At 39.8% G+C, this 11385-nt stretch overlaps 1 protein-coding gene across 4 annotated transcripts in view; it reads left to right on the top strand.

The window, feature by feature from the left end:
* LOC117935241 (multiple epidermal growth factor-like domains protein 11) overlaps positions 1 to 11385 on the top strand; it is a 145062-nt gene that overhangs the window by 1116 nt on the left and 132561 nt on the right. The window contains exon 1 of one of the 4 annotated variants that reach the window (XM_034857460.1): positions 39 to 287. The exons of the other annotated variants lie outside the window; for them this stretch is intronic. The gene's annotated coding sequence lies outside the window, so the exon portion shown is untranslated. Of the gene's footprint in view, positions 1 to 38; positions 288 to 11385 lie in introns of those variants that run through there. 4 annotated transcript variants of the gene reach the window in all.

Here is an 11385-nt window from a genome sequence, read left to right as displayed (position 1 = left end):
TGCTCCTCTCGCTGCCTCGCGCTGCTATTTGCTCGCGCTGCAGCAGAGCAGCAGCAGCAGCACAGACCAGACACAGAGCTCAAGTTGGCAACTCCCGCACACCGACACGGATGCTGAGGACTTTACTCCTCTTTCTACAGCGACATCTTTCACAACATGTGTTTTTAAGCGCAGTTTGTCCCGTGTCGCCTTCGAGGACGCCCCGTTTTTAACAGCATGGTCATTTAAATTCCATATTGCGCGCGAGAAGGAACTTTATTCAGGAAGCGTCCCTCCCTCACCTGCAGGTAAGCTGTTAATGTTGACCCTGTCGTGTTTTTCATTACTTATTATGCACACACAGATGAACAGTGAAACGCTGAATGATAATAACCTGACACAGAGGAAGTGTGTGTGCTTTCGTTTTAGGGAGTTTATAATCTCACAACGTCGCACTTATGATGGATATTTCATGTAATATTCTACAGTCCTGTATTTTATTTCATGCATGTTGAAAAATTAGGATCTCTATTGTAAAGTATCATGCTCAAGATGAATATAGGATTGTAATTACAAGACTTTGTGTGTGTGTGTGTGTGTGTGTGGTGTGTGTGTGTGTGTGTGAGAGACACACACTTGTACCTTTTTTCTTTTTTTTTTTAAACCTGCATATTTAAAAGAAAATGCAGCATAATTCAATCAATTTTGGGCTACATGGGCAGTTTGAAATTGGTATAACTCACGAAAATTAAATATGCCATATGTATTAAGATGGACCTTTTTATATTAACTTGGCAGTTTTTTTTTTTTAGTACTAACTCGCCTTTAATTATTTATTCCCATTATCTCTGTTTTTTCATGTCTGTGTTTGAGGCTGCATGGTCTTTTAAAAAAAAAAAAAAAAGTTTGTCTCATGGGTTCTTTTTGATGAAACTGTATGTTTTCTGTACATGCAGTCACTTTGGGGTTTGTCCTTCATTTACTGCGAGTGGATCTGATCTCCATCTCTTCACTTTATTGTGCCGTCCTCCGGTCCCGGACCTCTGCTGGTTTTTGTTCCAGGGATCTAATCGGGACGTAGTCGACCTTGGCTCGATGCAATTAGCCGTGATCAAGTAGCTTCGTAGGCCAGAAGAAGTGAGCTGCTAACCAAACTAAAAGACACGGGGAGCTGCTCTGAGTGCGGAGGACTGGAAACGGCTGCTGTGCTTTTGAGACAGCTCTCCAGCCTTGATGTCTGGACTCTGTCTGACGTCCTGATGTTAATTAGATGAGTCAGGATGATCGTTGCTGCTGTAGTATTTCCATTGATTTCCCCTGAGGCGTCACAGCAGGCAGACTTCACACAGGGAGGAACACGCCGTCGCCTTTAGATGGCGATCTTGAGCAAGGCACGTGAATGTGTGCCAACTGCTGGGCTACGAGACTGAAGTGTTGCTGGTTATTCAGACATACGAGGAGTCAGGTCATGCCTCTTTTGAAGATGATATGAGAGAGACAGAGAGAGAGAGAGAGATCATAGGCGCATGACAAGACAAATGTTAACTTTTTTTCACTTTAGTTCACATGTAAGCTTTTCTTTGTTCTTCTGTATGCATGCGGCATAACCGGCAAATGCAGCTTTACCATGTTTAGTTTAGACTCTGGGCTGCTGTCATGAACCAGCTCAAATGTATAAAAAATTGGCTACCACACATAATTAAGGATTCAATTAGCAGCAATATATTAAACACATAATTAAGGATTCAATTAGCAGCAATATATTTAACCCATATCAAAGCCTACTTGGAAAATGCTGAAACATGTATTTCAGTTTAATCAGTGGTGTAGTGACTTCATGGGTGGAGGTGATTCTGTGGAAAGAAAAGCTTCTAGAACTCAAAGGGCAAACTAACCAAAAACAGAGAGAGAGAGAGAGAGAGAGCAAGAGCGAGAGAGAGAGAGAGAGAGAGAGGTGCGCTGTGCTATATGTCACGGAGACGTCTGTCACAAACGCGCCTTTGCAATAATAGTAATGCAGCTGTTGACGACTCCTGAGCTCTTACTCTAATTAAAATGAGTTTTACTTTTTAAGGCAATGCTGTGTGTGTGTGTGTGTGTGTGTGTGTGTGTGTGTGTGTGTGTGTGTGTGTGTGTGGGGGGGGGGCTCGACACAGTTTAGTTGAAGGATTTCAGGATCAGAAGTTATCCAGAATATCTTTATAGGATATTTTTAGGTTTTGGACTGACAAAACAAGACATTTAAAGACAGTGGGAAAGTGAGATGAACATTTTTTGCTATCTTCGGACATTTTATGGACCAAACGACTAATCGAGAAACATGTCGGTAAATCAATCAATGACAAGAAGTGGTTAGTTGCGTCCCTCGAGAGAGGGCAGAGCCAGACTTCTGTCAACGAGGGAGAAAGAGTACATGTGCTTCCGGCTTCTGTTCGGTCGAGTTTTACTTTTTACGTGTGAAAAGCCTCGTTAAAGAATATTCATCATAGCCGGATATTTTGACAATATTAGCTTAAAAATATATCTGAAAGGAATAAATTTAAAGGTCCAGTGTGTAACGTGTTTAGTTGTTCATTATCAAAATCTGTGTTCAAAACTTGTCGTTTTCGTGAATATTTACTAAAGATGTTCCGATAAGATACTGCCTAAAATGCTGGTATCGGTATCTGGAAGTACCGGAGTTTATGCACCGATCCAACACCACGTAATAAAGCCCTACAGAAAATCTACGTTAAAGTAGTTTATTTATGTTCTTCTTTCCTTCATAACAGTCAAACTGGATAATAAAAGAAAGTTCTGTGGCGTTGTTTGTTGATGTTTCACAAAGAGTTTATCCTGAATCAGACCGACAACAAAGATAGAAATCATATCACATCCATACAGAGGTCTTAGTACACAGCCGTTAAAAACATAATCAGATAAATGACCCACTGGTATTGGATCAGTACTCGGTATCGGCCGATACGCAAGTTCATGTATTGGGAAGCAAAAAATGGTATTGTACCACCTCTAATATTGACTATCACCATCAATTCTAGTATTTCTACGTATTCCTTTTGGCTTAAAATTTTACATTTTAATTCACACGAACCGGGGTAGACGCTCCATATTCATGCTCCATCTTGAAATACGTTAGCCGCTGAGGGACATACAGGACGGACTGCTCCGCCTTTTTGCGTTTTCACTGTCACATGATAACCTCACAGCTGCTTCTAAGGCTGCTAATGCTGCTAACGGGCATCGACGCTTCCCGGCCCCAGCAAGTCTGAAGAAGGAAACCTGAATACCACGTGTATTTCAGGAACAGGAGTCGTCTTCTTCTTCTTCTTCTTTGCCCAGAACAAAGAAAAGGATATTGAAAAGAGCAAGAGACCGGCTTTTCGAAGCGCGAAGCCTATACCGTAACTGTAATACGTCTTTTGAACTGCGTGGCACGAATGAGTTAATCGCGATATATAATATCAACGCTGGATGGGAGAAATTCCCACAAGTTGGACCTTTTTAAGGGGTACTTGACATCAACAAGCTCTTATTACGAGCCGAGAGTAAAATCGTAAAAGCGTTATCTAAATGATGAGAAAAAGTCCATCAGAGAATACTAACCTTAAAAATTAAAAATGTTCAGCCATTCTTTGGAATTATCCAATCTGAATTAATTATAATTAGGACAGCTTTCAGTGGTCTAGCGTTTTATTTGTGGCTGCAGCAGCAGGCGTCATTAACTGAGAATATATTCTCAAGTCCATGAAAAAAGAAAGAAAAACAGCATTTCAATTGCTCTGTGATTTTAATAACTAGTTCTCTCTACACTCCTGCACTAGTGAATTAGCCATTATCCATTTAATGGCTAACATCACTCCGACCACTGTTCAAAGAAGAACAGGCCAATGAGGGCCTGGTTTATTCGATTGTTGTGATTTAACATTGTACTTTTTAACCTTTTGTCTATTGTATAAATATCTTCATTGTATTATAACTGTTTATTATTTTAGGATGCCTAATAACATCTGGCTAGGGGATTGCCGATGAAAATTAGCCTATGGCTAACTCGGGTACGCTTACATTTGCTTTGAATGTTGATCAGTGTACATTGTCCCCTTTTTTTTGGGGGGGGGGGGGGGGGGGGGGGTGCATGTGGAAGCATTTTGGCCCTGACAGTTCAAAGATCTCTGTGCACACGGTTGGAAGCACTGTTTTTCAGTCTACCAACACATTAAACTTTCCATTTCCATTCCTATTTCAGTCCAAAACGCTATTCATATTCATGCTCGTTTTTGGAGCCTTGAGAACGTCGGGTGATATTTGCAAAAAAAGATAAAAATGATTCTGGGCACAATTTATCTTCTATTTCACTTGCAGATGTCTTGTGAAGATTCAAAACGGAGCTGTAACTTAACTTGTGTGTCTTTTTTCGGGAAGAAAGTTCTTAATTTGTGTTTATTTTACACAGAACTCCCCGTAGTGCAACTTTTCTTCATATTACTGTTAAAAAACATGAAGATAATTCATGCAAAATGGAATATGAGCAGATAATAAAGAGGGGATCTCGTGTTTTCTTTAACCCTCGTGTTGTCTTCCGGTCAAAATTGAAAATCAACACTTTTGTTGACGCTTTATATCAGTGTTTTTAACTTTTTCTCACGTTTTTGTCCCATTTTTCAGGACTTTTGACATTTCTTTCCAATGTTTGTCACTTTTGACGTATTCAACTTAACGTAACACTAACTTATTAACTTTAGTTTTACAGTTATTTTTGGAATTTATGGTAAATAAACCTCATTTATAGGAATCTATACTTAAACTTTGAGTTAGAAAAGCAGAAATTAGGAATTATTGAGACTAAAATTAAAGGAATCGATGTTGATGATAATCACAGACTGGAATATGTCAACTTTTACTCAATACTATTTCAAAAACACTTCCATTTGTTTTACAATGCTATAAAATTGAATAAGACGCCCCAAAATTAATGAAAGTAGAGATTTGTACTTGGCAAAGAGCGTTGGGTGGAATCAATCATGTTATTTTGGGGAATTAAAAAGAACATTGATGTAGGACAACATGAGGACAACATGAGGACAACATGAGGACAACATGAGGACAACATGAGGACAACATGAGGACAAGATGAGGGTTAAAAGAAAGAAAGTGTACTTTATTTTGTGTTTATCCTTTACAACAAACTTTTGCGTTAACTTTCCCCGTATTGTCTCAAACATGAACAGATCATTTATCGAAAATGGGAATAATAAAGATCTGGCATAATGCGGTTAAAGATTGACCCCGTGTAACAGCCAATGGGAGATGGATTACGCCGAGTGAGAGTCTAAACTGATCCGTCTGTTTCAGACCACAATCCTCGGCAGCAGCCGCTGTGTTTCCGGTCCGCTGAACCCTTTCAACTGGGAGTCCTGCACGTTCTGTCAGATCAATCCATGTAATCAGTGTTGATAAATGGACAACACTGGCTGTTGTTTCTCAAGGACATGTTATATCGGCGTTCCCGGCGTTCCCAGGACTGGGGCTGGCTGCGTTAGCGTAGCAAAAGGTTTTAGCCTGAACCTCTTTTGCATTATTGCACATGTGATGGGAAAATTACATAGACAAGGATTTTCTTTCAGTAATTGTTCATTTATTAAGTGATTCTTCATTATAAGTAAATCCTTCAAATATGCCTCTGAAACATGTGTCTCCTAAAGTAAGTCCTCCAGTGTTAGAGACAGCTTAAAGGGGGACAACATGAGACCAGGTGTCTGTAAGGAGTGGACTGTCATAACGGAGCATAATCGTTAGGGGTGTGCAAAAAACAACAACAGTAATCTCATTAATGAATCGATGCAAGCTCTACCGATTTCAAAATCAACCCATAGAATTACAAAAATTAATTCATATATTTTTTAATTAATAAAGAAACATTGTTTTGTAATGGCATTTATACTAGAAAGGTAACCACATGCACATAGTCTAAATCGTTTTAATTGAGACTATTTTTGAATCAAATCAATTTTGAATTGAATCTTGAGCCTAAAAATCAATATTGATCCGTGGTATCTTTATGAATCGTGCCTCCCTAATAATCTTTCGGAGCTCCTAGTTTTGAAAGGGGCTTATTAGGGCTGCAACTGATTTTCATGGTCTATCAATTGGTGATTTATTTTCTTGATTTAATTGTTTTAGTTGTTTGGTCCAGGTAGCTTTAGGGTGCAGAGCGGCAAAGATGAATCGATTAGTTGTCAACAGTTAAATGTAAACTAGTTTAATAATCAATTTAATCTGGTTTGAGTCATACACATTCTCTGATGTCAGCTTGTTAAATGTGAATATCTTCTAGTTTCTTCTCTCCTCTGTGACAGTAAACTGAATTGAATTGAATTAAACTGAATGTCTTTTGAGTTGTGGACAAAACAAGACATCGGAGGATGTCCTATTGGGCTTTTTCAGAAACACCAAACCACATTTTTAACCTTTATCTGACATTTTAGAATCTAGAGTTGCATGATACGACCTAACAACCCCGATTAATTGCACATTTCACCTCGATAACGATAAAAGAACATCGTCATTAAATCTTCATTTCTGAAGCCAAAATGTTTGCAGACGACTGGGCACATGTGTCTCAGCTGACTCTGACTCGGTGTTTGAGTTGTCCTCCATTATGCTTTCCATGCAGCTGATTGGTCCGGGCGCAGTCACGTGACTACACACACGTGGTAGACTGTTTTTAACAGGAAGAGAAACGAGGCCTATCAACAGCAATAAATTATCAAAATTATGGTCATGGTAACCCCAGCTCGATCTCCCGGTGATTTGATTTGATTTCGCCCTGCAGCTCAGGCTGGAAAAACCTGTCGGTTTATCTACCGTGCTTCTGTTTCAAATCTACGGGAACCAATCACAAACTGGCTTGTCCACCTGGCGCGCTATTGGCCGGTTTAACACGATGGCAATAGAGATAGAAAAGCGACGGCAAGCAGCTTTAGAAACATGTAGAAAACACACAGCTGACTCCCCAGTCTTAAAGGATTGAGCTTGGTCTGGTGTCAGCCAGACTAGCGTCTAACCGTACGTTCACACCGCCACCGACTTGAGCGTAAGAAGTTTCCGGAAGTCATTCCTTTTCAATGGAAGCTTCTCTCAGCTGCAAGGAGGCAAATCTGTCGCCGTCGCGTTTTGGGTGTTTTGAGCGTAAATCAGAAAGTCGGAAAAACACGTCATCACTGGGTGCTAGATGAGACTTTTACACACCACAATACTGCAATACGCAACCTGCACATTGGTTCATTTACATTTTAGCATATTATTTAAGCAGTTGCACATTTTGTTTTCCCATCCTGTACATATTTAAATATTTGTTCTTATATTTTATTCCTTTTTTTATTATTATTATTTCATGTATACTGTATGTCTGTATATTTTTCCTAGTATCTCATATATATTTATATTTTGTGTTGTGTGACTAATGTACGTGTGCCGCTGTAACACCTTAATTTTCAATTTTTTGGGATCAATAAATATCCATCTATCTAAATCTTTATGGTAATGAGCTATCACGCGGTGCAGCGGCGCCAATCGGAATATAAATGTCCCCCGCACTAGGCTGATTCGGGAAAACAAACAATGTGAACTTTCGTTTCTACCAAAACAGGTAGCGCTACCTGCCAGTCACGTCATCTCTAACGGTCCGCTCACAGTGAGTCCTGCACAGATCACTAGGTTAGTCTGGCTGCTGCTCGCACTGCCTGCACGCCGCTACGTCTCAGCGGCTAATGAGCAAGCTAATTGCTAACAGACCTCGCTGCAACCAATTAACAACACAACTTCTGTCATTAAACAGTATATATGTGGTTTATAAAAGGCGTCTAGTGTCGGTATATCTCGGCCGTGGCTGCGGTCGAACAGAGAACGCCGCCACGTCAGAGCGGCCAAAGCGTCAAAAAGCTTCACCGTACTTTTTCCCCGAACTTCCTTGGCCAGGGGGGGCGGCCGGAGCTGTTTTGCAGCTCAAGTAGGGTGACGGCTTCAGACTTTCGATGTCGATACATTTTGGATAACTCGTCCAGCCCTACAAACAACTAATCCATTACTCAAGAAAATCAACAGTGTAAATACTGTTACATTGCTGACCTATCGGGGTGTAAGTAGGCAATGTCATGTAATGTAATGTAATGTCATGTAGCCTAATCTTCAGGATGCCCTTGTACGAACTACTTGTTCGTGTGCGTACGTTTTATCACGTCAGCAACGGCAGATTTAAAATCTGGTGTGTTAATTATGGCGTTCCAGAGCGTAACAGATGAGAAGGCGTGTCTGCGTTAAAGATTTATCAATTAGGGACTATCAAAACGTTTGAGCGCTGTTCTCTCATTGTCAGGATGAGGCGGTGACAAAACATCAGTCATGAAATTCAAATGGCTCACGAGGTGGAGGTAAAGAGGGAGAGAGCATTAGGGCCAGCAGCCCATCCGCTCTCAGCGGCTCATTCATCCTGCAACAAAGGCCGAGCGGAGGAGGAGAAAGGAGAAGGAAAAAGCAACATGAAAGACTTTTAAGTGGTTCTGCCTGGTGGGTACTCTGGAGTGGACAGGAGGGAGGGTGATGGAGCTGACCATTACGAAACATCATGAATGCCCTCCTCGGGGCAAATGGATGAGTAACGCATTATACACCAAACATCCGGGGGCTTCATGCGGCTTGTTGTTGCTGCGCAGAGCTTCGGAGTTAGAGGCGGTTTCTTCAGTCGGGGTCGCCGAGTGTTTGGTTCCAGAAAGTTTGGAGGTCGACTGGATCGTATCGTGGCCTTGATCGTTGAGGTCTGACGGGGTGATAGATGAAAAAAAGGAGGAGGTCAATACATTGCTAGTTTAAAGTTAAATAAATGACGTTTTTGGGGCTTTTTCCTTTGTTTAATAGTGGAAGTGGATAGACCGGAAAGGGAGGAGAGAAAGAGGGGATGACATGGGGCAATGGGTCGCAGGTCAGATTTGAGCCCGGGCCGCTTTCAAGGCCCAGGCTCTACTTGGTGAGCTAGAGGTTGCCCCATTGATTTGTCATTTTTAAAGCAAAATCCTAAATAATCCCTGATTCCAGTTAGGGCTGGGTTAAAATAATCAATTCTTTGAGTGATCTGATATCGATTAAATAAAATCCCTAAAGCAATCTTTCAATAAATGCCTTTTCACAGTGGATGTATAACCCACCCAAAACCAAGTTTTTGGGGTAAATTCTTAATGTAAACATTAATCTTGCTTGTCCAATTTACAGCAGAAGTTCTCTAACAATGCCTTTTTGTATTTAACCCTCATGTTGTCCTCGGGTCAAACTGACCCATTTTCCTATGTAAATGTTCTTTTTAATTCCCCAAAATAACATGATTGATTCCACCCAACGCTCTTTGCCAAGTACAAATCTCTACTTTCATTAATTTAGGGTCGTCTTAATCAATTTTAAAGCATTTGTTTAAAAAACATTGAAGTGTTTTTGAAATAGTATTGAGTAAAAGTTATATATATATATATTCCAGTCTGTGTTTATCATCAACATCCATTCCTTTAATTTTAGTCTCAATAATTCCTAATTTCTGCTTTTCTGACTAAAACATTAGGTATAATTTCCTATAAATGAGGTTTATTGACCATGAATTCCAAAAAATAACTGTAAAAATAAAGTTAAAAGTTAGTTTTACATAGTGTAAATGTAAAAAAAAGTGAGAAACATTGAAAAAAGTGTTGAAAATAAAGACAAAAACGTAAGAAAAAGTTAAAAAAAATCAATATAAAGTGTCAACTAAAGTGTTGACTTTCAATTTGGACGGGAAGACAACACAAGGGTTAAACATAAGTTGGTATTGTAACTTGAATTTTAAAAATGTAATCCAAGTTGTGAATTAAAAGAGAATCAGGAAACCATCGGCGTTAACCAGCCTAAGTTCCAGCGTCTTTAATGGGAACTTTAGCTCTTTTTCTTAGTCTTCTAAATCAATCAAATCTAAATCTAAATCAATGTCTTTGTGTTTTTTAAACTGGACAAAACGAGATATCTGCAGACGTCGACTTGAGCTCCTCAACTTGTCACTCTTTGCAGAGCTCAGAGCCCCCCCATCTCTGCTGTAGTTTGAGGATTTGCAACATGGGGTCTACATCTTTAAGGCTTAATAAAAACCAAGGGGGTAAGCCACTCAGCGAGGCTCCTATGGTGCCACTTTTATGCCACCTAGCACTTACCCGCGGTTAGCATCCCATTGACTCCCATTCATTTTAGCGCCACTTTGACAGCAAACAACTCTACATCTGAAGCGTTTAAAGACTCTATTTGTCTGTTGTGACCATACTGTGTTTGGAAAAAATTAACCTTGCTGTGTGTTCTTTTGATGTTGGATTTTCAGAGCCCTGATTTTTGTCTGATAATAGAAATCTAATTTTTATTTTAAATATCTCAATTTTCTCACAACGTTATGTGTGACCCAGTAGATGGAAAAACAGACGGAGAGACTTATGCAATCTTGGGAATCTTAAAAACAATGCAGACAAATGCAATAAAAGAAATAAATGCCTGTTTGACAACTCAACAAGAGGTTTTTCTACATGGTTGTAAACCCTGTTTGTTTTTTTCACACTCAACAACAACCTAGTTTCACTTCTGTGTGGTCGTTAGCAGTTCTGTTGTCTTGGTGTGTTATTATGATATGACGAGGCACAGTAATAACCTCCTCCTCTTCATCACAAAATACAACTCAGTGGTCCAGTTTTTTGATGGTATTTATTTGGAAATGGTGTTGCATTTCCTGTCTAGGGCTGCCTCTTAGTCGATAAGTTAACGAATCGTAGAGCTGCACAATATCACCTCAAAATCAGAATCACGATTAATTACACACATTTTACCTCGATAAATGTACGATAATTAATCACGTGGTTCTAAGTAACTTTTCTGAAGCTTCCATGCAACGGACACAGTCAGCTGACTCTGACTCCGTGATTGAGTTGTCCAACGTCACGCTTTCCATGCAGCTGATTGGTCCGTGTGAAGTCACGTGACTTCACACGCGGTAGAAGGTTTTAAAGGAGGAAGTAGGCCTATCAGCTGTGGGTGGGAATCACCAGAGGCCTCACGATACGATAGCATCACGATACTTATGTTCCAATACAACATTAGTGTAATTTTCTACATATTGTAATATTCAGAGATATATTGAAATTTATTACCTTTTTTTTTTACTCTGTCCCCAAAAGGAAACTTTTTCAATTTCCGTTTTATCTAAAAAGATAAATTTCTCTGTTTGTTCATGTCACTTCAATTTTTGGCTGCAAAATGGGGTTGTCAAGGATACAAACTGACCAACACATATATAATAATGTAATGTGTATCGATACAGTATTGCTACGGAAAATATTGCGATACTAAGCTGCATCA

The sequence above is a fragment of the Etheostoma cragini genome, chromosome 1 (genome assembly GCF_013103735.1).
Source record: "Etheostoma cragini isolate CJK2018 chromosome 1, CSU_Ecrag_1.0, whole genome shotgun sequence".
NCBI lineage: Eukaryota > Metazoa > Chordata > Actinopteri > Perciformes > Percidae > Etheostoma > Etheostoma cragini.
Note: the sequence above shows the minus strand (reverse complement) of the source record. Positions and strands in the feature narration are given on the sequence as shown.